This window comes from Saccopteryx leptura, chromosome 2, assembly GCF_036850995.1.
Source record: "Saccopteryx leptura isolate mSacLep1 chromosome 2, mSacLep1_pri_phased_curated, whole genome shotgun sequence".
NCBI lineage: Eukaryota > Metazoa > Chordata > Mammalia > Chiroptera > Emballonuridae > Saccopteryx > Saccopteryx leptura.
The window spans coordinates 96476504-96496099 of NC_089504.1; the positions used below are offsets into that span (position 1 = coordinate 96476504).

At 49.4% G+C, this 19596-nt stretch overlaps 1 pseudogene; it reads right to left on the reverse strand.

The window, feature by feature from the left end:
• Positions 1 to 890: 890 nt before the first annotated feature.
• LOC136391451 (ribonuclease P protein subunit p38-like) lies at positions 891 to 1920 on the reverse strand (annotated as a pseudogene).
• Between the last annotated feature and the right edge of the window lie 17676 nt (positions 1921 to 19596).

Genomic DNA, 19596 nt, shown 5'->3' on the forward strand with positions numbered 1-19596 from the left:
CATGTAATCTAGTCCTTATAAATGAAAAAATCAAGGTAAAAAGGATACTGGAAGTGGGGAAGGCAAGAGTTGAGATTTCAGACTTGGACCAACCTCATTTATTTTACCGGGAATTGTGCCACCTTGTGGTAGCTAGTTATCAACACACACACTGTGTTTCTACTGGCTTTCTTAGGATCCTAGTACGTGTACTGTATTTCCCCATGTATAAGACAGACCTTAAGTTTGGGGCCCGAAATTTGAAAGAAAATGTATTACATAATGTTATTGAACTCAAGTTTTATTCATAATAAAATTCATACAACTCTTCATCACTGTCGAAACTCCCATCCATTAGCTTGTCCTTATCTGTGTCTGCTGACGAACCACTGTCTTCATATAGTACCTCGTCCTCAGTTCCATCTATGGCATTTGAAATGCCACATTTCTTAAATGACTTGACAATGATCTCAATCTTGATATTATCTCAGAATCTTTTCACCAGGTTACAAACTTTTCTTACAGTTGGTTTCTTCACTCTTTCTTCTGGTCTCAAATTGTCTACAATAGTGAGCACAAAAACAAGCATGAAAAGGGGGAAAATGCAAGTAAAATAAACTACAACCACTGTATAAGACGCACCCGGTTTTTAGACACCAAAGTTTTTGAGAAAGGTTGCATCTTATATACATGGGGAAATATAGTAATTTTTGAGCTAGAAGAATCCCTTCGGTTTCTCTCTCTCTCTTTGTTTCTCTTTCTCTTTGTTTCTTTCTTTCTTCTATATAAAAGTAACTCAGTTTATTAGTTTTGAGGTTTGTTTGGGTTTTTTTACAAGGTGTTGTATTCCAATTGTATAAAGTGACAAATTTATACAAGATTACATTGAAGTAGTGCTTTGTTTTCTTTTTTTAACTTTTGAGTAGTTTCTTTTTTTTATTAGGGTTTGGAATCAGTTTTTTTTTTTTTTAAGGGTTGGTAGCACTACCGTCTTCTGACCTTCAATGAGCTTTCTCTTATGTTTAGAGAAGTCTTCAAAGGAAGAGTCCAAAATCTATTTGTCTTGACTTTCCAAAGATTCAGACTTCGAATTTTCCCTGAAGTCTTCAAGCTTGTCTTGAAGCCATGGTATATTTAAACTGGGTGCTCTGGGGATTATAGTTTTCACCTCATTGACAAAGTCAGTGGTGTTTTTTTGAACCCCAAGGCCAGGACACATTTTAAGCCAATGACAGGCACAATTCTCCCACCGAGACGGGAACCTGACAAGCAGGAACCACTCTGCTTGAACTGAACTGAATCAGGTGTGAGGTGATGATCGTGGGCTTGACTGACTTACACTCTATAACTGAAAGCAGTTCGTTCCCCAGAGCTCTGGTGTCTTCATTAACACCAATGGCAGGCTGCCCTGACATGGACAGATGTCTACCCTGGCATTTGTTGTTTATCTTCTGCTTTTTCCTTCTTCAGAGCCTCACTCATACCAGCATTTATGCTACAGTTGTCTCTGCCTTGTTTGTTTGTTTTTTAAAAAGGCGCTTTTTACTTCTCTTTTAATCCTCAGTCTTCTCAAGCACAATAGATTTAAATGTGTCTTCTGGCCTGACCTGTGGTGGCGCAGTGGGATAAAGCGTCGACCTGGAACACTGAGGTCGCCGGTTCGAAACCTTGGGCTTGCCTGGTCAAGGCACATATGGGAGTTGATGCTTCCTGCTCCTCCCCCTTCTCTCTCTCTCTGACTCTCTCTCTCACTCCTCTCTCTCTAAAAAATCAATAAATAAAAAAAAATGTGTCTTCAAGTGCCTATAAGATGAAGTACATGTCCTCTTTCTCCAGAGCACTCCAGCAGATAGCATATGGGTTGTTCAATGATGTCTTTACAGTTAAGGTTCCCCTTTTCTGAACAGAGCCCTGCCCTGGACCCTGAGGAGCTGCAGCCATTCTAAACTCAGTTTTGTGAGCTGGAGAGAAAGCGAGATATGCATTCACTCCTCCTGTCTTCAGAATAACAGAAAACCTAGGCTTGCTGCATCACACCGCTTGGAAGCTACAGAGCAAGGACTGATTTATAAAATCCTTGAGTTTGGGAGGTGGGGTCTCAAGATCCCTGCTTTAAAAGGCAACTGTCATTGTGAAAGATACAGATAAACAGCCTCCCCCGGGAGGTCATGTTTTGAAAGATATCTGTCAAACAAAAATATACTTCTTTTTCTCTCCCAGCTCCACACCCGTTATCTGGACAATCCTGGTTGCATTATTAAGTTGTTATAATACTATTTAAAAGCAAAAAAATAATAATAACAGTGTAAGATCATTGCTAGACTAAGTATGGTGATCACATTGTAAGGTATATATATGTCAACTCACTATTGTACACCTGAAACTAACATAATATTGTATACCAACCATAATAAATTTAAAAAATAAATTAATAAAATGAAATATAAGGAAAGTACATTGAAGTTTTTGTTTGTTTTATTTAGCCTTATAGAACCTCAGTTCTGCCTCAAGAAAGTCATCTCACTTCTCTGTGGACTATTTTCTCATCAGGAAGTGGAAATGGTAAAGTCAGTATAGTATCACTGACTTAATCAAGTAGCTGTGAGAAAGCATGAGCCCAGTACATGGGCATCTAGCAAATGCTAATTCCTTTTGTAACATTTTTGTGGGCAAAATTTCTATTTCATCACCTTACTGATCCTTAGTCCTATCACTGAGGGCCCCCTGGGACTACACTCCTGGAGTCTAACCCCGATCGAGTTCAATCTTCTTCTTCTTCTTTTTTTTAGCTAATGAGAGAGACAGAGAGACAGAGACAGACAGGAGGGGAGAGAGATGAGAAGCATCAACTCAATTGTGGCACCTTTGCTCACTGATTGCTTTCTCATATGTGCCTTGACCGGAGGACTCCAGCCAAGACAGTGACCCTTTGCTCAAGCCAGTGACCTTGAGCTTCAAGCCAGCGACCTTTGGGCTCAAGCCAGTGACCATGGAGTCATGTCTATGATCTCACACTCAAGACAGTGACCCCGTGCTCAAGCCGAATGAGCTAACACTCAAGCCAGTCACCTTGGAGTTTCAAACCTGGGTCTTCAGCGTCTCAGGCCATCACTCTATTTACTGTGCCACCACCTGGTCAGGCAAGTTCAATTGTCTTATTGTACACATGAAAAAACCAAGATCCTCAAGAAAGGAAATGACCCCACTTCTGCCCTTGACCTTAAGTTGTATGCCAATTTATTTGCAGTCATTATAAAGAGTGCAGTTAGTGAACATAAGGCCTGGTGCCTCCCAAATATGCTCACTCTGGCCAGTGAGGAGTGGAGTGGGTAGTGGGGGAGAAGCACAGACTGTGCTGCAGAGGGAGGTGGGGCCAGATGACGCAGGGCCTCCCGGGCCATTTCAGCTGTTTGAGCTCTGTTTTAAGGGCATGAGGAACCAATAAAGAATGTTAACTACTAGGCCTGACTTGTGGTGGCGCAGTGGATAAAGCGTCAACCTGGAAATGCTGAGGTCGCCGGTTCGAAACCCTGGGCTTGCCTGGTCAAGGCACATATGGGAGTTGATGCTTCCTGCTCCTCCCCCCTTCTCTCTCTCTCTCTCCTTTCTAAAATGAATAAAAAAAAAAAAAGAATGTTAACTGCTGGTTATATTTGGGACATCTTGACAATTATGGTATATTTTTTTTTAGTTTTCATCTATATGTTTGGCAGAGTCAAATCACAAAGATAAAGTTAAAAAGTGTTACTGTGTAAGCTGATGGCAAGAAATTAAACTGTTTCTAATGAGGAAAGGGCCAAAAGCAGTGAGTGCACCAGGCAAGAGAGAGGCAGGATGTGGGCGGATACCCTTGATTGCAGGTGTTGTTGTGACACTGGGCACACCACGGAGGGTTCTTAATTCTGGAAAAGTTTTCTCAGGATAAATCAGTATGGATCTGATAATTTTCAAACTGAACTGTGCCAGATGAAGATTTTATCTACTTAAAGAGCTTCTAAAATGTGTACTTAATATTGTTTTCTCTGAACATATGTACCCTGATTTATCAATTTCACCCCATTAAAATTAATAAAAAATAAATAAAATAAAATGTATTCTTAATATTGGGGTTTTCTGTTTGGTTTTTCTTTTATTAAAAATCCTGAGGAACGAGGGGGGAGAGTTTGAAGAGCACTAGACACAGAGTATCTTCCGTAGCAGCTATAAAGCAGCGATCCCGATATCACAAGTGTCTTCCCTTCATCTGCACACCACTTCTCCCTCTGGTGTTCAGACACTACATTTAGTCGTCTATTAGCTGTGCTTGGCTTATCCCACGGGTACTCCAACTCAACATTCTTTTTTAAAATTTTTATTAATTTTAATGGGGTGACATTAATCAATCAGGGTACATAGGTTCAGAGAAAACATCTCCAGGTTATTTTGACATTTGATTATGTTGCATATCCATCACCCAAAGTCAAATTGACTTCCGTCACCTTCTATCTGGTTTTCTTTGTGCTTCTCCCCTCCCCCCACCTCTTCCTTCCTCTCTCCCGCCACCCCCCCCCCGTAACCACCACACTCTTGTCCATGTCACTGAGTCTAATTTTTGTGTCCTACCTATTATGGAATCATATAGTTCTTAGTTTTTTCTGATTTACTTATTTCACTCAGTATAATGTTATCAAGGTCCATCCATGTTGTTGTAAATGATCCGATGCCATCATTTCTTATGGCTGAGTAGTATTCCATAGTGTATATGTGCCACATCTTCTTTATACAATCATCTATTGAAGGGATTTTTGGTTGTTTCCATGTCTTGGCCACTGTGAACAATGCTGCAATGAACATGGGGCTGCATGTGTCTTTACGTACCAATGTTTTTGAGTTTTGGGGGTATATACCCAGTAGAGGGATTGCTGGGTCATATGGTAGTTCTATTTTTAATTTTTTGAGGAACCACCATACTTTCTTCCATAATGGTTGTACTACTTTACATTCCCACCAACAGTGGATGAGGGTTCCTTTTTCTCCACAGCCTCTCCAACACTTGTTATTACCTGTCTTGTTGATAATAGCTAATCTAACAGGTGTGAGGTGGTATCTCATTGTAGTTTTGATTTGCATTTCTTTAATAGCTAATGAAGATGAGCATCTTTTCATATATCTGTTGGCCATTTGTACTTCTTCCTTGGAGAAGTGTCTGTTCATGTCCTCTTCCCATTTTTTTTTATTGGATTGTTTGTTTGTTTGTTGTTGAGTTTTATGAGTTCTTTGTATATTTTGGATATTAGGCCCTTATATGAGCTGTTGTTTGAAAATATCTCCCATTTAGTTGGCTGTCTGTTTGTTTTGTGGTCAGTTTCTCTTGCTGTGCAAAAGCTTCTTAGTCTGATGTAGTCCCATTCATTTATCTTTGCCTTCACTTCCCTTGCCTTTGGAGTCAAATTCATAAAGTACTCTTTGTAACCAAGGTCCATGAGTTTAGTACCTATTTTTTCTTCTATGTAATTTATTGTTTCAGGTCTAATATTTAGGTCTTTGATTCATTTTGAATTAATTTTAGTACAAGGAGACAAACTATAGTCTCAACTCAACATTCTAAAACTGAATTCTTTCTCTTTCTCCAAACTGTTTCTCCTTCTAGCTGAGTGCGTGGAACCAACCATCTTCCATCCATCAGCCCAGTTCAGACACCAGGGGGCATCCTCCATCCTTCTTTTACCTCCCTGCTCACTGGCCGTTCATCTGGTGGACTCCACCCCCTCAGAACCACATGGATTAATGTGCTCTTCTCCACATATGGTATGATGGCCTTAAATTGAGTCCTCTACTTGCTGGCCTGGGTGACTGCACCTGCCTCCTGCGTGATTGCTCAGCCTAGTCTGACTGCTTCCAGTCCTCCTCTGCACTGCCGTCTCGGGAAATTTCCACACTACCTCTCTGGTCATTCCACTCCCTCTTCAAAGGTCTTTCTTATTTCCCACATCCTTCAAAAATCCAAACTCCTTAGGGTGATAGGCAAAGTGCTTCAGGACCTTGCCCTGCCTATGTTCTTAGCATTATGTCTCCCACCCACTTTTTCTTTTCTTTTTTAACTGAGGGGGAGGAGGGGGAGAGGGGCAGACAGACAGGGAGGGAAAGAGATGAGAAGCATCAACTCATAGTTGTGGCACCTTAGTTGTTCATTGACTGCTTTCTCATAGATGCAGTGACTCCTTGCTCAAACCAGCGACCACAGGGTCATGTCTATAATCCCACACTCAAGCCTGTGAACCCACACTCAAGCTGGTGAGCCCGCGCTCAAATTGACGACCTTGGGGTTTCAAACCTGGGTCCTCAGCATCCCAGGCTGATGCTCAGAGGTGGATTTAATGGCAGGCACACCGGGTGCGTGCCCTGGGCCCTGCCTTCTGAAGGGCCCCGCAAAAGCCCAACTTTACATTTTTTTTCTAATGACACCAAGTTTGGTTTCATATGTGCAATTTTTACATTAATAGTACATAATGTTTAATTTATTAAAAAATATGGCTAACGTGTATTTTTATTTTCTCTGTCTCTCTCTTCTTTTTTAAGGGGCCCAATATTTTCTTCTGCGCCTGGGGCCTTAACCAACCTTAATCCGCCTCTGCCAACACTCTATCCACTGCGCCACCACCTGGTCAGGCTTCTTTTTTTTTTCCCACCCACCTCCCTCAACCCTTAGCTCTAGGTACGTCATCTCTGAGCAGTGTTTCAGATAGAGCCCGCCCGCCCTCACCTTGGCCATGCTGGCTCTTGGCCCTATCAGGTCTGCCTGTTCCATGATCCAGCTCAGTTATTATATCTTCCAGGAAGACTTCTCCCTGCACTCCACCCCGAGGAATGTATCATTACAGCATGTTATGGTGTACCGAGTGCTTTTACACACAAAATCCCTTAGTTCTTGTCAGAGGCTGTACAGGTAGACTTGTACCCATTTTACAGACAAGGCTCGGGGAGCTGACTTGTTCAAGGTCACAGAGCTAGTGAGTAACAGAACTGGGACTGCACCCAGGTCTCCTAGTGCAGAGCTCTTTCTGCCATACCCTGCAACACAGAGTCAGATGAGAGAGCAGAGAGCGCGCCCCCCACGCTCTGACAGGCTGTCATCCAGAAGGCGGGGCCATAGGAGGAACCTTCCTTCCTGCTGGCCCTGCACTGGCTCATTCTGCTCTGGCTGAAAGAAAACAGAAAATTTCTCTCCAGAAACAGATGTTAGAATCCTGATTGAGTCAGTGATGTGAAACGAACGCCTACGGGCTAATGAAGATGAGGAGGAACATCCCATCTCTTCCCAGGAGTCCCTGGCACACTGAAAACACTGCAGGGCAGGACTCTGAGGGGAGAGCTGGGTGGATTTCTGCCTCCTTGTACTTTGCTGCCACATTTATGGGGAAAAGAAGGAGGATTTAAGGTCTTCTTTGTGGGTGGGTATCCTTCTGTTGACTTTGCTTTGTCTTCTTACATTTATTGTATTTAGTTAATGAACAATTATATATTGTGCTTAATGATTCATCAGGCACTATTCTAAGTATCTTACAAACTACTCCATTTAGTTTGTAATTCCTCATGGACAAGGCATGCCTCGCCCTTATGCTCCTCATTACAGAGCAGACACCAGGTATCATGGATTTGCTTTGATTGTAAAGAGGGCTGGGCCCCCACAGATCTTATAGCACCGGGTTTGAATCTTGACTGTGCCCTTACTAATTAACCTGACCTTGGAGATTTCTTTAATGCTTCCAAGCCTCAGTTTCATTGTCAGAAAGATGGGAACAGTACTACCTAATGCCACAGGGCTTCCGCATGTACTAGCAGATGCTCATGCAAACAGCGACCACCAGCAAGGGTTTTCTGCACACTTAGAAGTATTTTTTAAATGATACCCTTGCTGGGTAGAAGAGTCTTGGTTGTAGTTTATTGCTTTCCATCACTTAATATTTTATGCCAATATCCTTTCTGGCCTGAAATGTTTCTGTTGAGAAATCAGCTGAAAGTCTTATGGAGCTCCTTTGTAGGTAACTGTCTTTCTCTCAGTGCTTTTAAGATTCTCTCTGTCTTTAATCTTTGCCATTTTAATTATGATGCATCTTGGTGTGGGGCCTCTTTGGGTTTATCTTGTTTGAAATTCTCTGTACTTCCTGGACTTGTGTTTCCTTTTCCTCCACCAGGTTAAGGACATTATCAGTCATTATTTCTTCAAATAGGTTTTCAATCCCTTGTTCTTTCTTTTCTCCTTCTGGTATCCTTATGATGCACATGTTGTTATGCTTGTTGACCCAGAGGTCCCTTAAACTAGCCTCATTAAAATTTTTATTGTTTTTTTTTTTTGCTGCTCTGATTGTATGTTTTCTGCTACCTTGTGTTCTAAATTTCTAATTTGATCCTCTGCTACATCTAATCTGCTGTTGATTCCCTCCGGTGTATTCTTCATTTCAGATATTGTATTCTTCATTTCTGACTGGTTCATTTGTATAGGTTCTATGTTCTTTTTTATATTAACTATCTCTTCATTTAAGTTCTCACTGAGTTCATCCATTCTTCCCCTAAGTTCCTTGAGCATCCTTATAACCATTGTTTTGAGCTCTATATCTGGTAGATTGCTTGTCTCCATTACATTTATTCTTTTTTTTTTTTTTTTTTTTTTTTTTTGTGAGAGAGAGGTGGTGGGGGGACAGACAGGAACAGACAGACAGGCAGGAAAAGAGATGAGAAGCAACTCAGAGTTGCAGCACTTTGATTGCTTTCCATATGTGCCTTGACTGGAAAGCTCCAGCTGAGCCTGACCCAGTGCTCAAGCCAGCGACCTTGGGCTTTAAGCCCGTGACCATGGGGTCATGTCTATGATCCCACGCTCACGCTGGTGACCCCATGCTCAAGCTGGTGAACCCATGCTCAAGCCGGCGATCTTGGGGTTTCAAATCTGGGTCCTCAGCGTCCCAGGCTGACACTATCCATGGTACCATTGCCTGGTCAGGCTCATTTAGTTTTTTTCTGGGGATTTTTCCTGTTCTTTCATTTGGGGCATATTTCTTTGTCTCCCTATTCTATATGCCTCTCTGTATTTGTTTATTTGTATTAGGTAGATCTGCTATGCCTCCCAGTCTTGGTATGGTGGCCTTATGTAGTAAGGTGTCTTATGGGATTCAGTGGCACAGTCCTCCTGTTAAGCTGAGCTAGGTGCTCCAGGAATGTCCCTTGTGTGTGTTATGGGAAGCCTCCAGTTGTAGTTGAATCTTGATTGTTGTTGGCCAGTCCTGAGTGGGGTTGATCCTCAGGCTGGCTGACTATGAGATCAACTTTAACTATAGTGTATGAACTGCTGTGTGGGGACTGACTCATGAAGCAGAATTTGCCCAGCAGGGTCTCGTGCCTGCTGAGACCTCCCTTTGGGTGTGCTACTTATGGAGCTAATTGTGTCATGCTCTGATGTGGTTTGAATCCTGCCACTGGGTGTGTTGGTTCTGGGGCCTCTTGGGAGGAACTCCAGTGCTGTTAACATCAGGCACTGCCTGTGACCAGCCTGGGGCTGCCTGTTTGGAGCTACAAAACTATCTACAGTTTGTGGCTGCCTCTGTTGGTCCTGGGTGTACCTGAGAGGGTCTAGAGGGACCAAGCTGTGCACCAAGGCTAGCTTCCACCAGGACTGGGGGCTGGGGTGTCAGCAAAAGGCCCAAGGTGCCCTGCGACCCTCTTCCTCCTGCTGCCTATTAGGTTCAGACACTGAAAGAGGCTCTGGCAGTAAGCCAGTTGTGTGAGGTAGATTGTCAGTGATTAACCAAGTAGGAACAGGTTGTGTTCACAAGACTGATACAGAATCAAACTTGGCACTGGTGCAAGAGTTGAGGTCACTCAGCAAAAGTTTCAGGGACACCAAGGCCAGCCATAACTGTGGGCCTTTGTGGTGGGGCAGACTCTCAGTGAGTTGTCAGGGTGAGGCCAGCAGAGTTATCAGGCCCAAGATTTGGCCGTGTGAAGAGAGGATTCGCCACCAGAATGGTCAGGTGTGCTGGTCACGCGTGTAAGGGAAAAAATGGACCCTGTTCTAGAGCCACACAACTCAATCTCTCCCTGAGTCTGCTTGGACTTCCTTGAGAGCTTTCCTAGAGAGGTTTTACCAAGGGCCCAGGCTGACCACAGCCAGCTGACTCCTAGGAAGGGCGCAAGCTTGGCGAGGCGGGGCCAATGGAATTTGGGAGGGTGGGGCTAGTGCATCCCCCAGGCTGATGTAACATGGAGGGGAGTGCTTGGCCTAGGAAAGATGATATCTGTGAGCAGTGTGGGAGAGGGACTCGGCACAGGGACCCTGGTCACTGCCCTTTCAGCTCTCTCCTTGGAACCACACAACCTAGTCTGATCGCACACAACTGCAGTCTCCTTCCATCCGACCCGTTGTCAGAGCCCAGGGTGAGTGGCCATGAATGAGATGTTTTGTGTTGGCCCTTTAAGAGGGTCTAGTAGACTCCTGTCTCTCCCTGGCTGACAGAATTCCCATTGATTTTCACAGCCAGGTTATATGGGGCTGTGGCCTCTGAGCCCAGGATGGCTTGCCTGACTCCCACCCAGCATTGTAAAATTTCAAGAACCACCCCCATATTGCCCTCTCCTACCCAGCATACCTCATACCTCACACCTGCCAGGTCAGCTCCCAGGAGGGGCAGCCAGCCTCAGAAACCGCCAGCCTCGGAAACCCCCGGCCTCCTGTGCCCATCACAGTGCTCGAGGCTGGCAGTGGCTATCTGGCTGTCGCCTGGCAGGGCTGAGCCGGGTGCTCTGCTCTGGGGCTCACAGAGTGGCAGGCAGGGCAGTTGGCTGGCCTGTGGTCTTATCTGGAGGCCCAGTGGAAGATGGGCCTGCTTGGAAGGTCACTTGTGCTGTCAGTAGAATCTGTTTCCTCGCTCCCAGCTCCCAGAGGCTACCCTGGGTCCTGGCTGGGAGCCTGCGGAGATCTGCTCTGACATCAGGGAGGGCCTCAATCCCTCTATAAGGGGTCATCTAGTCAGGTCAGGTCCAGGATAATCTCCCTTTCTGTCAATTCAAAACCAACCTATTAGGGACCTTAATTACCATTAGCAAATTTTTTTTTTTTTTTGCCACCTAAGGTAACACCATCAGGGTAGTGACAGTCTATCACCCTGATAGGTCAGCCCGCATGTCACGGGGCGGGGGATGATATGGGCACATACGGCAGGGGGCAATCTCAGAATTCGGCCTGCCACACTTCCCTCACTCAAAATTCCAGAGATGAATTTTGCTCTGATCTATAATAGACGCATAAAGCAGCAAGGCACCAGCATTCTAAATTAAGGTAGATTGTGAACATGAAGTATACACATAGGATGTTTTCCTCCCTTGTCTCAACATGTAGTTTATCGTCAGGTAAAGGGGCATGCAGAATGTCCTAGAACTTAATGGTAACAATCTCTTTAATCCCATTTAGTTCTTTGGGAACAGAAGGAAACAGATAATTGGCAGGACTGCTAGACACAGTTGTGTGGGTTGTTACCGCCAGGAAGTGCCGTTGATAGCACAGTCGATGATAACCCAACTAGTTATGTGGTTATAACAGAGGTGCCCAGACCCTTCCCAGGGTCCCTGATTGCTGTCTCTGGGCATCAGGAGGGTCTACAATTATAACTCCCCAGCTGAGAGCAAGCTGCTGTCAGTACCATCAAATGCAAAACCATTTGGGAACAATCTTGCTTCTGGGATAAGCCTTCCAGCCTCAAAGTGGTTGGCCATCCAGACTTCCTAGAACAGGGGTTGGGAACCTATGGCTCGGGAGCCAGACGTGGCTCTTTTGATAGCTGCATCTGGCTCGCAGACAATCTTTAATAAAAAAAAAAATAACGTTAAAAATATAAAACATTTTCATATATTACAATCCATTCATTTCCTACCGCTCATGTTCATGGTTGTGGGTGACTGGAGCCAATCACAGCTGTCCTCCAGGACAACACCAAATTTTTATTGGATAATGTGTAACATACATGGGTCATTGTATGGCTCTCACGGAATTACATTTTAAAATATGTAGCGTTCATACCTCTCTCTTAGCCAAAAAGTTTCCCGACCCCTGTCCTAGAAGGTCTTTGACCCCTTCTCTGAGCTCAGTGATCCAGAGAGCTTCCCAACCCTGCCAAATGGTGCTCCTCTGCCTCCTTGTGCCTACTTTCCATATCAGGATGGACACCTATTCACCCCACTTTCCCCTGCCTTCCCTGACTCCTCCTCGGCTTCTCAGAGTGGCTTGTCCTTCCTAAAGCCACCATCTTTCGTCACCCTTTATCCTCGAAACCCATCTGCTCTCCTAGACAGCTGGGATGGGCCTGGGTTGGGACCAGCATGGCGGCCAGCCCATGGAAGAGGCTGTGTACCCTGGCTGCCCTGCCTTTCTGGTGGGGACGCCCTGCCTGCTGTGTGTGCTCTGATGGGAACGGGTCCGCTTCCCAGGGCTCTCCCTGGTCAGTGGTCAGCGAGATGTGTCTGCACTCACGGTTGCCTCGGCTGCTCTTCTCCGCCCAGCCCAGGTGTGGGGAGCAGGAGCGACAACCTGGGAAAGGTGAGAGATGGGGAGCCATGTTTGGACACAGTTAAGTGTGGCTGGCTTGTGAACACTGACTGGAACTGACCTTTGGCCACTGGAGCTGAACATGTCTGAACCTCAGTAGCAATCAAGGCTGGAGAGAGAAGAGAGAGAATAAGGGAGGGCCCCAAAAGGCCACTGTGGTGCTATAGAGGGGGTGCTGCCTCAAACTCTGGCCCTGCCACTTGGACAAGTTAGGTAGCCCCTCTGCCCTTTTTCCCTTGCTTGTAAATTGAGGGTCAAGTGTCCTCTTCCTAGACCTGAGAAGAAATGAAATGTGAGGGAAGATGCAACGCAGCCATTATAGGCTGAGGAGTGCACATGGAGCCTATAACTGGACTGAGAGACTCCCCTTCTTAGCAGAAGGAGCCAGGAGACTTCCCCATGGACCTTGGGGGAAAGCTGGGAGGCGTGGAGCTGTTGTGTCTCCGCAGACCAGCCGTGGCAAGCACTAAAAGTATCCAAACAGTTAACTGCCGACATGCATGGCCAGCTCACTCTTTGCGCATTATCCTCCAGAAGCCGTGAGCCCAACGTGTCTGCATCAGCCATCCGTCCACCTGCCCGTCCCACAGCTTTCTTGTCAGTGGTGAGCACATCTGTCTGTATCACTCACTGAGACAGATGAAATGCTTTCTTTTCTTTATATCTTTGCATCTTGCAGGTGTCCTGTCAAAAAGAGGAGAGAAAGTCCTGGGCGGGTTTTCCTTTTTCAAGAGTAAAAAACGGTCCTAGAGAGCCTGGTTAGGACTCAATATTACCAGCAGAGGGCGCAAGAGCCTTTTAGGAATGCAGATAGGGTGAGGGAATCCAATAAGCAAGATTTCCTGGAATCTCTTTTAGCAAGTAACACATTTATAATAGCTATTTTTCTGTCATATTCTTTCCCTTTGCTTATTCCTTGCAAGATTTGTCACTTGGCAGCTGCAAAGCCCTGTAGAGTCTCAGGGTTTGGGAAACTCCCAGAAAATCAAGGCCACGACCCCTCGCTCATCCACATTTCACCAGCTGGAGAGGATTTAGATGAGATTGAGAGGAGATGGGAAGGTCTATCCCAGAGGCAATACACACATCCATGGTGGCCTCGACCTTCCTGGGCTGCTGGTCAAGTCGCTGGGCTATCAGCAGCCATCAGAGTCTATTAGAGCTGTAGTTAAAGGGAATGAGCATCTTGTCATCTGGGGTGTGCAAGGAGCTGGAAAGTGAGGTGAGCAATCTACTCCAAAGACTATTGTGGGATTAAATGAGATGACGACTGTTAAGCAGCCAGCCCTGTGTCTAGGTATATTAGTACCAGGAAGATATAAAATTGTTGAGAACTCAGACATGGAAACAGGAAACGTACCAGATGATTCATGTTTCTAAGGCCCTAATACCATGGAGAAAACATTTTTAGATAAGGCAACACTTCTGATATATAAGTGCATACATACATTTATGCAATAAAAAAAAAAAAAAAGAAAATCTAGACCAAGAATTGGTGAAGTCTGGCCCATTGTGTGTTTTTGTCTGGTTTTTACATTTTTAAGTGATCGAAATAAATAAAAATAAGAACAATATTTCATGATGTGAAAATTACATGAAATTCAAGTTGTACTGTGTATAACTGAAGTTCGGTGGAAACAGCCACACTCATCATTCACATATTACCTACGGCCGCTTTCACACGAACAGCAGGGTTCTGCAGCGGAACTGCACGGCTGGTGGAGCCTGAAATATTTGCCGAACTGGCCGTTTACAGGAAAAGTTTTGTGATCCTCCTTTATAGTCTGTTAAAATTGACAGGAGGATTCATCCAGTCCACACTCTGTTGTTTTTTTCACATGGAGAAACTGAGGCTTGCTCAGGGAATGGGCTTGCTCACAGCCAGTAGCAAGGAAGAATCTGAAGCCAAAGGTCCTGGGCTCATTTTGGGGTCCCGTGTGTGTGCTCTGCATGACATTTGGGCACTTGTGAGCAGAGCCTCTGAGCTTGTTCTGGCACCAAGAAGCAAGTACCAGAGGGTGCAGAAAGCACAGGTGTGATGGGCGAAGGGGTCAGGAGAGCCAAGTGACTCTGGATGGGGAACTGGGCTCCTGGCTCGTTCCTCTTGCTCAGACTAGCAGGAGGGAAGGGGGCTGGCCTGAAACCCAGGAACCAGAGGCTGGTCTTGGCCTGGCTTCTAAAGGGTAGGATGGCTGTGGCCTCTGTTTCCTGTAGGCCATCCCCCTGCCCCAACCCCAATCTCAGACAGAGAAGGAACTTCTGTGTCAGGGAGTACACAGTGTGAGTCTCTGCTTGAACAGGCAATGTCATCTGGTCTCCCACCTGCTTCTGGAAGACATCCTGGAGGAGGTGTAGTGCCCCCCCCCTTCACCTGGCTGGGAAACAGGGCTAGGACGCCTTCCTTAGCTGGGGCCTGGCCCCCAAGGCTGCCCTCCTGGTTGGGAGGAAACTCTGGTCCAAATAAACAGATCACAGAACCCTCCAGGAGATCTGCACCTGGCACCTTGGGCAGGCTAGGTGTGGGGTGGTGAGACGGTGAGTGCTATTAGGGGATGGACTGTGGCTTGGCGGCCCTCTGACAAAGAAACTGGGAAAGGAGAGGGAGCGGCAGTAGGGAACGAGAGTGAGCGCAACAGAGAGATGCAGGCAAGTTAATAAAAGAAGAAAAATAAAAAGGACTAACTGGACGGAGGGAGAGAAAAGGGAGGGGAAAACAAAGAAGTAACGAAAAGAAAAAAGAAAGGAAAAGCTAGTCTAGACGTTTTCACGCGCGTCTGGCCTTCCCGGCTGCCCAGACCCAGTCCCGGGTCAGGGGGCTCTTCTCTGCGTCTCGGAGGCTCCTCGCTGGGGCAGCTCCGCGTCCTCAGGTTCGCAGCGACCGCTGGCGACCTGGCACCTGCCGGGATGAAGTCGCTAACACGACCCTCGCTCTCCCCAGAAGGCCGGAAAGCTCCAAGTCAGACCTCGGCGCCCTGGCCTTGGCACCCAAGGCGCCGCCGCCCAGCGCTCACCACTCGGGCCGCTCACGTTCTAGAAGGGTCCCCGCGCGCCGCAGGGAGGAGCCCGCACCCAGGCGCAGGCAGCCTCGACTTCCCGCCCCGGGTGTGGGTTCCAGGACTCAGTTCCAACGTCGCAGCGGGAGCCGCGGGCCCGCCGAGGTGCGGGCGAGAAGTCGGGTCGGGACCCGCCTGGGAGAGGCCGGGGGCGGGCGCTGCGCTGTCCCGCGGAATCGCCCTGCGTCCCGGGCTCGAAGAACCAGTGTTCCGTGCGTCACATCAGTTATTGTCGGCCTGTGGATCTTTTTAAAACGCAGATTTCTAAATAAGACCACACATTTAAAAAAATAGTTACAAAACAAAGTCACCAATTCCAAAGGAACAAAACTGTCCATTGCTTGAAGAGGGTGCGTGTCTCCAAGAAACTCCGTCCCCAACCACGACTCGAGCCCCGAGCTCACAGGCCTTTGAAAAGATTCAAAACGAAAAGTCCACACTTGACTCGCAACTCTCCTCCAGGAAGGCGTCGCCAGGACCCGCTTTTCCAGAGAGAAGGTCGCCGTGCGGCCCAGGGCGGCTGCGCCCGGCGACCGCGAGGGCGGGCGGCTTTACCACCCCGAGGACCCCAGCTTCGAAGGCGGGACCTGGGCAGCCGGTCTGCGCTCCGGGCGCCGAGCAGGAGCGGCCCGCGGGCCGGCCACGGGCTGGTGCCTCCGCCCCACGCTGCCCGCCGAGACCGGCCCGCGTGCCGGCCCCAGAGCCACTGTCGCCGCCGCCGCCCGGCCCGGGCTGGAGGCATCAGAACTGACGGCTCGCGGAAAAACAGGGAAGAGGACCAGCTCGTCTCAGGCGCCGCCGCCGCCGGGGGACAGGACGGCAGGGCCGCGGGGCCCGTCCGGGCTCGGTTCCGGTCCATCCACCAAGGAGGAGGGTCCCCGCGGGCGGCCTCGGGGCGCGGGCAACCGGAGGGGAGCCCTTCGACCCAGAAGAAACCGCCCCGCATTCTCGCCCCGACTGAGCTTTGCCGAATCAAACACAAACCCGCGGCCGCTGGGGATGGAGACCCAGGAAGCGGCGGGGGTCGGGCGGGGCCGGAGGGAGCAGGACCCGCGGGCGGTGCAGACGCGCCCGGACCTGCCCGCACTGCCCAGCCCGTCCGTCCCTCCCGCATCCCCTCGGCGGAGGGCGCACCCCGCCCCGTCGGCCTCAGAACCCCCCGGGGGCGCCGGAGGGGAGAGGCTGCGCGGGAAGAGGGGGGTCTGGGCCCTGCGCCCCGGGACGCAGGGGTCCGCTCAGGGAGGGCGGTCCCCTCCCCCGTGTCACCGCCTCCTCGCGGCTCTGGGTGCGGGAAGCCGAGGAGCGGCGGGCAGGGAGCCCACGCGGCGTCCCGGCGGCGCCCGAACCCCCGCTGCTGGAAGCCCCTCGCGACCGGCCGCTGGAGACGGCGGCTGGCCCCGGGCGCTGAGGTCATCTTTTCCGCAGCTCCCGCCACAGAGGACGGTTTCCGGGATTTTCACGGGGCGGCGGGCAGGGTGACTTCGCCTCCGGGTGGGTCTGCCGGGCGGGGACCGCGTGGGGGCCTGGAGGCCGCCCTGCTCTGGCCCTCTGATCCCCGCGGAGCAGACCCCACTCTCTGGGAGAACCCTCCGCCGGCGCCAACGCGGCATTTCCCAGGGACAAAAAAGGCAGTTTGTGAGCATTTTTTTTCTTTTCGCCTGAAAGGGGTTTATCTGCGAGTGGGTCTGCTTCGAGATGGCCCTGCCGGGCGTTGACCAGAGGCCCACCCCCGCAGGATGGGTGGCACCAGGGGTGCCACGGTGGACGCGGGCTCTCTCTGCCCTCGGGGCTTGCCAGGCCCGCCGGGCGTTCCCCCAGAGCACCCTGGGGCCTCGTTCCCAGAGGAGGTCCTCTGCTCAGGACTCTCCCAGGTTCTGGACTCTCCTGGCCTCCGGGGAAAAGCCCTGACCCGAGCTGGGGCGGGGGGCTCTCACTGCCTCTGCGCCTGTTAAAGGAGGTGGGGGCTGGCCTGCACTGGCCTGGCTTTCCCAAATCCAGAGCCGAGGGGCCCAACAGGAGGTGAAGGGACGGAGGGGGTGGCTGGGCCTCACCCTCCAATGAAGTCACTATATTCAGGCTAATCTCTAATGAAGATGTGGAAGCAAGATGAGGAGGAGACAGCAGGTGGTCGACTGGGGTTGGGAAGGTGAGAGAAAATGAGCTCCAAACTGAATTCACAGGGAGCAAGAGCAAACCAACCCGGCTCACTGTGGTCCTTGGGCCAGTGCCTTCCCCCTGCTGGGCCTCAGCTTCCCCAGCTGAGAAAGTAGGTGGTTGTAGTTGGTGACAGCCCAGCACCCATTTAGGGAGGGGTCCACTGTGCCCACATGTGTGGAGAGGTCACAGCTGGGTTGCCCAGGGTTCCAGGAGATGCTGACTTTTCTGTTTGCCTGGTGGCTTCTCTCCACTTCTCTCGCTGGGAGGGAGGCCTGCCCTGTATGGAATATCATCAGTCTTAGGGGTCCCACACCAACCCCTGTCTGAAGAGTCCTGTGACATTCAGGTACAACACCTGGAGCCCACCTTTCTGTTTGGATGATGGCTGTGATGTTCAGGGAGGGGCAGTCCCAGCAGATGTCTCCTCACAACTAGGAGGCTCTTAGGGTCCTCCTAGTCTTGTTGGAGCTTCTGGTAAGACATTCTTTGTCCCTATGGGTGAAGAATCTTGGCCATCTCCTAATCCACTCAAAGTCTGGGGCAGGTGCCAATGCCTGGGGCGAATCTCAAGGCCTTACCACCAGCAGCTGGAGCTATAGAAACTGCATCACCTTGAGGCAGAACAGAGCCATGGGTATGGTTGGCTCTATTTCTCAAAGTGACCACTGAGGCCCTACGCCGAACTCACAAAGGAAGAAGTGTCCCAGGAACCCAGGTGGGGGACTCCTGAGAGGTGGCAGTCATCTTCCCTGGGGACACCAATCCCTATCCACCTTCACCTGATGCTTCTTGCTATGATGCATGTACCTGTCTCCAACAGCCCCTGTGGGGCCAGCAGGTGCAGGGCTCTCACTTAGAACTAGCAGCCTGACTGGAGCCAAGTGTCAGCCTCTCCTTGGTACACGTCAGGGCACTGAGACCCAGAAAGGCGCAGTGGTCTGACCTGGAGTGGCCAGGGCAGAGAGTGAAGCTTGGTTTGGTACTGTTTCTCCCACCGCTAAGGCCGGAAATTTATTCTATTCCTGCAGTGAGGAGAAGGAGCTAGAGAAGGCTGGGCCTTCCTCCATTACATCGGGGACCTTAGGCTCAGAGAGAGGAGACCTCACTCTTGTCCTCAGGCTCCCAGGGCGTCCTCTGTTCCTTACTCAGCTCCACCCAGTAACGGTTTTTCTGAGGCTCCGAAGCTGGGAAAAAAGCCGAGTGCAGCCTTTCCTTCTCCTCTCATCCATCCTTTCCTCCCTTTCTACGGGGATTCAACCTACCCCAAAGTTCCCTGCGGTTACCAAGGAAGCTGTGTCCACGAACCACTTGGCAATATAAGCAGACTGCAGCTGGAGAGAGTTTTACTCTCAGAGTAGCTCGGGGGCGAAAATGAGGCCGTGCCTGGTAAACTGAGGTGGGAGTGCACAGGTACAGCTTCTGCTCGATGAGTTGCACCCCTGCACACTGCGGCATCCCTGCCGCGAGCTCTGCGCCCTGGCCAGGAGGCTGCGCACGGTCATCCCTTTCCCAGTCGAGCCGCTTGGCTTTTGCCTCTCCTCCCACCGACCTCTCACGGGCTCCTGAACCCCTGCCCAGGCCGCTCCCCTTCCTCGCTGACCTCTCTCTTTCTTTACTGTCCCCTCTTTCTGCCCTTCTTACCTCTGTGCCCTGTTGACTCCTGCGCCTCTGTTGGTCTCTCTTCGCACGGCTCGACGTCCCCGACACCCTCACGTCTCCGTTTCGCATCTTGGGTGGCCCTTGCTACCTTGCTTTGGCCCCTCTCTCACCTCTCTCGATCCCTCTGCTCTCTTCTCTGGGGGTCTCCTCTCGCAATCTTTTCGGCTCTGGGCT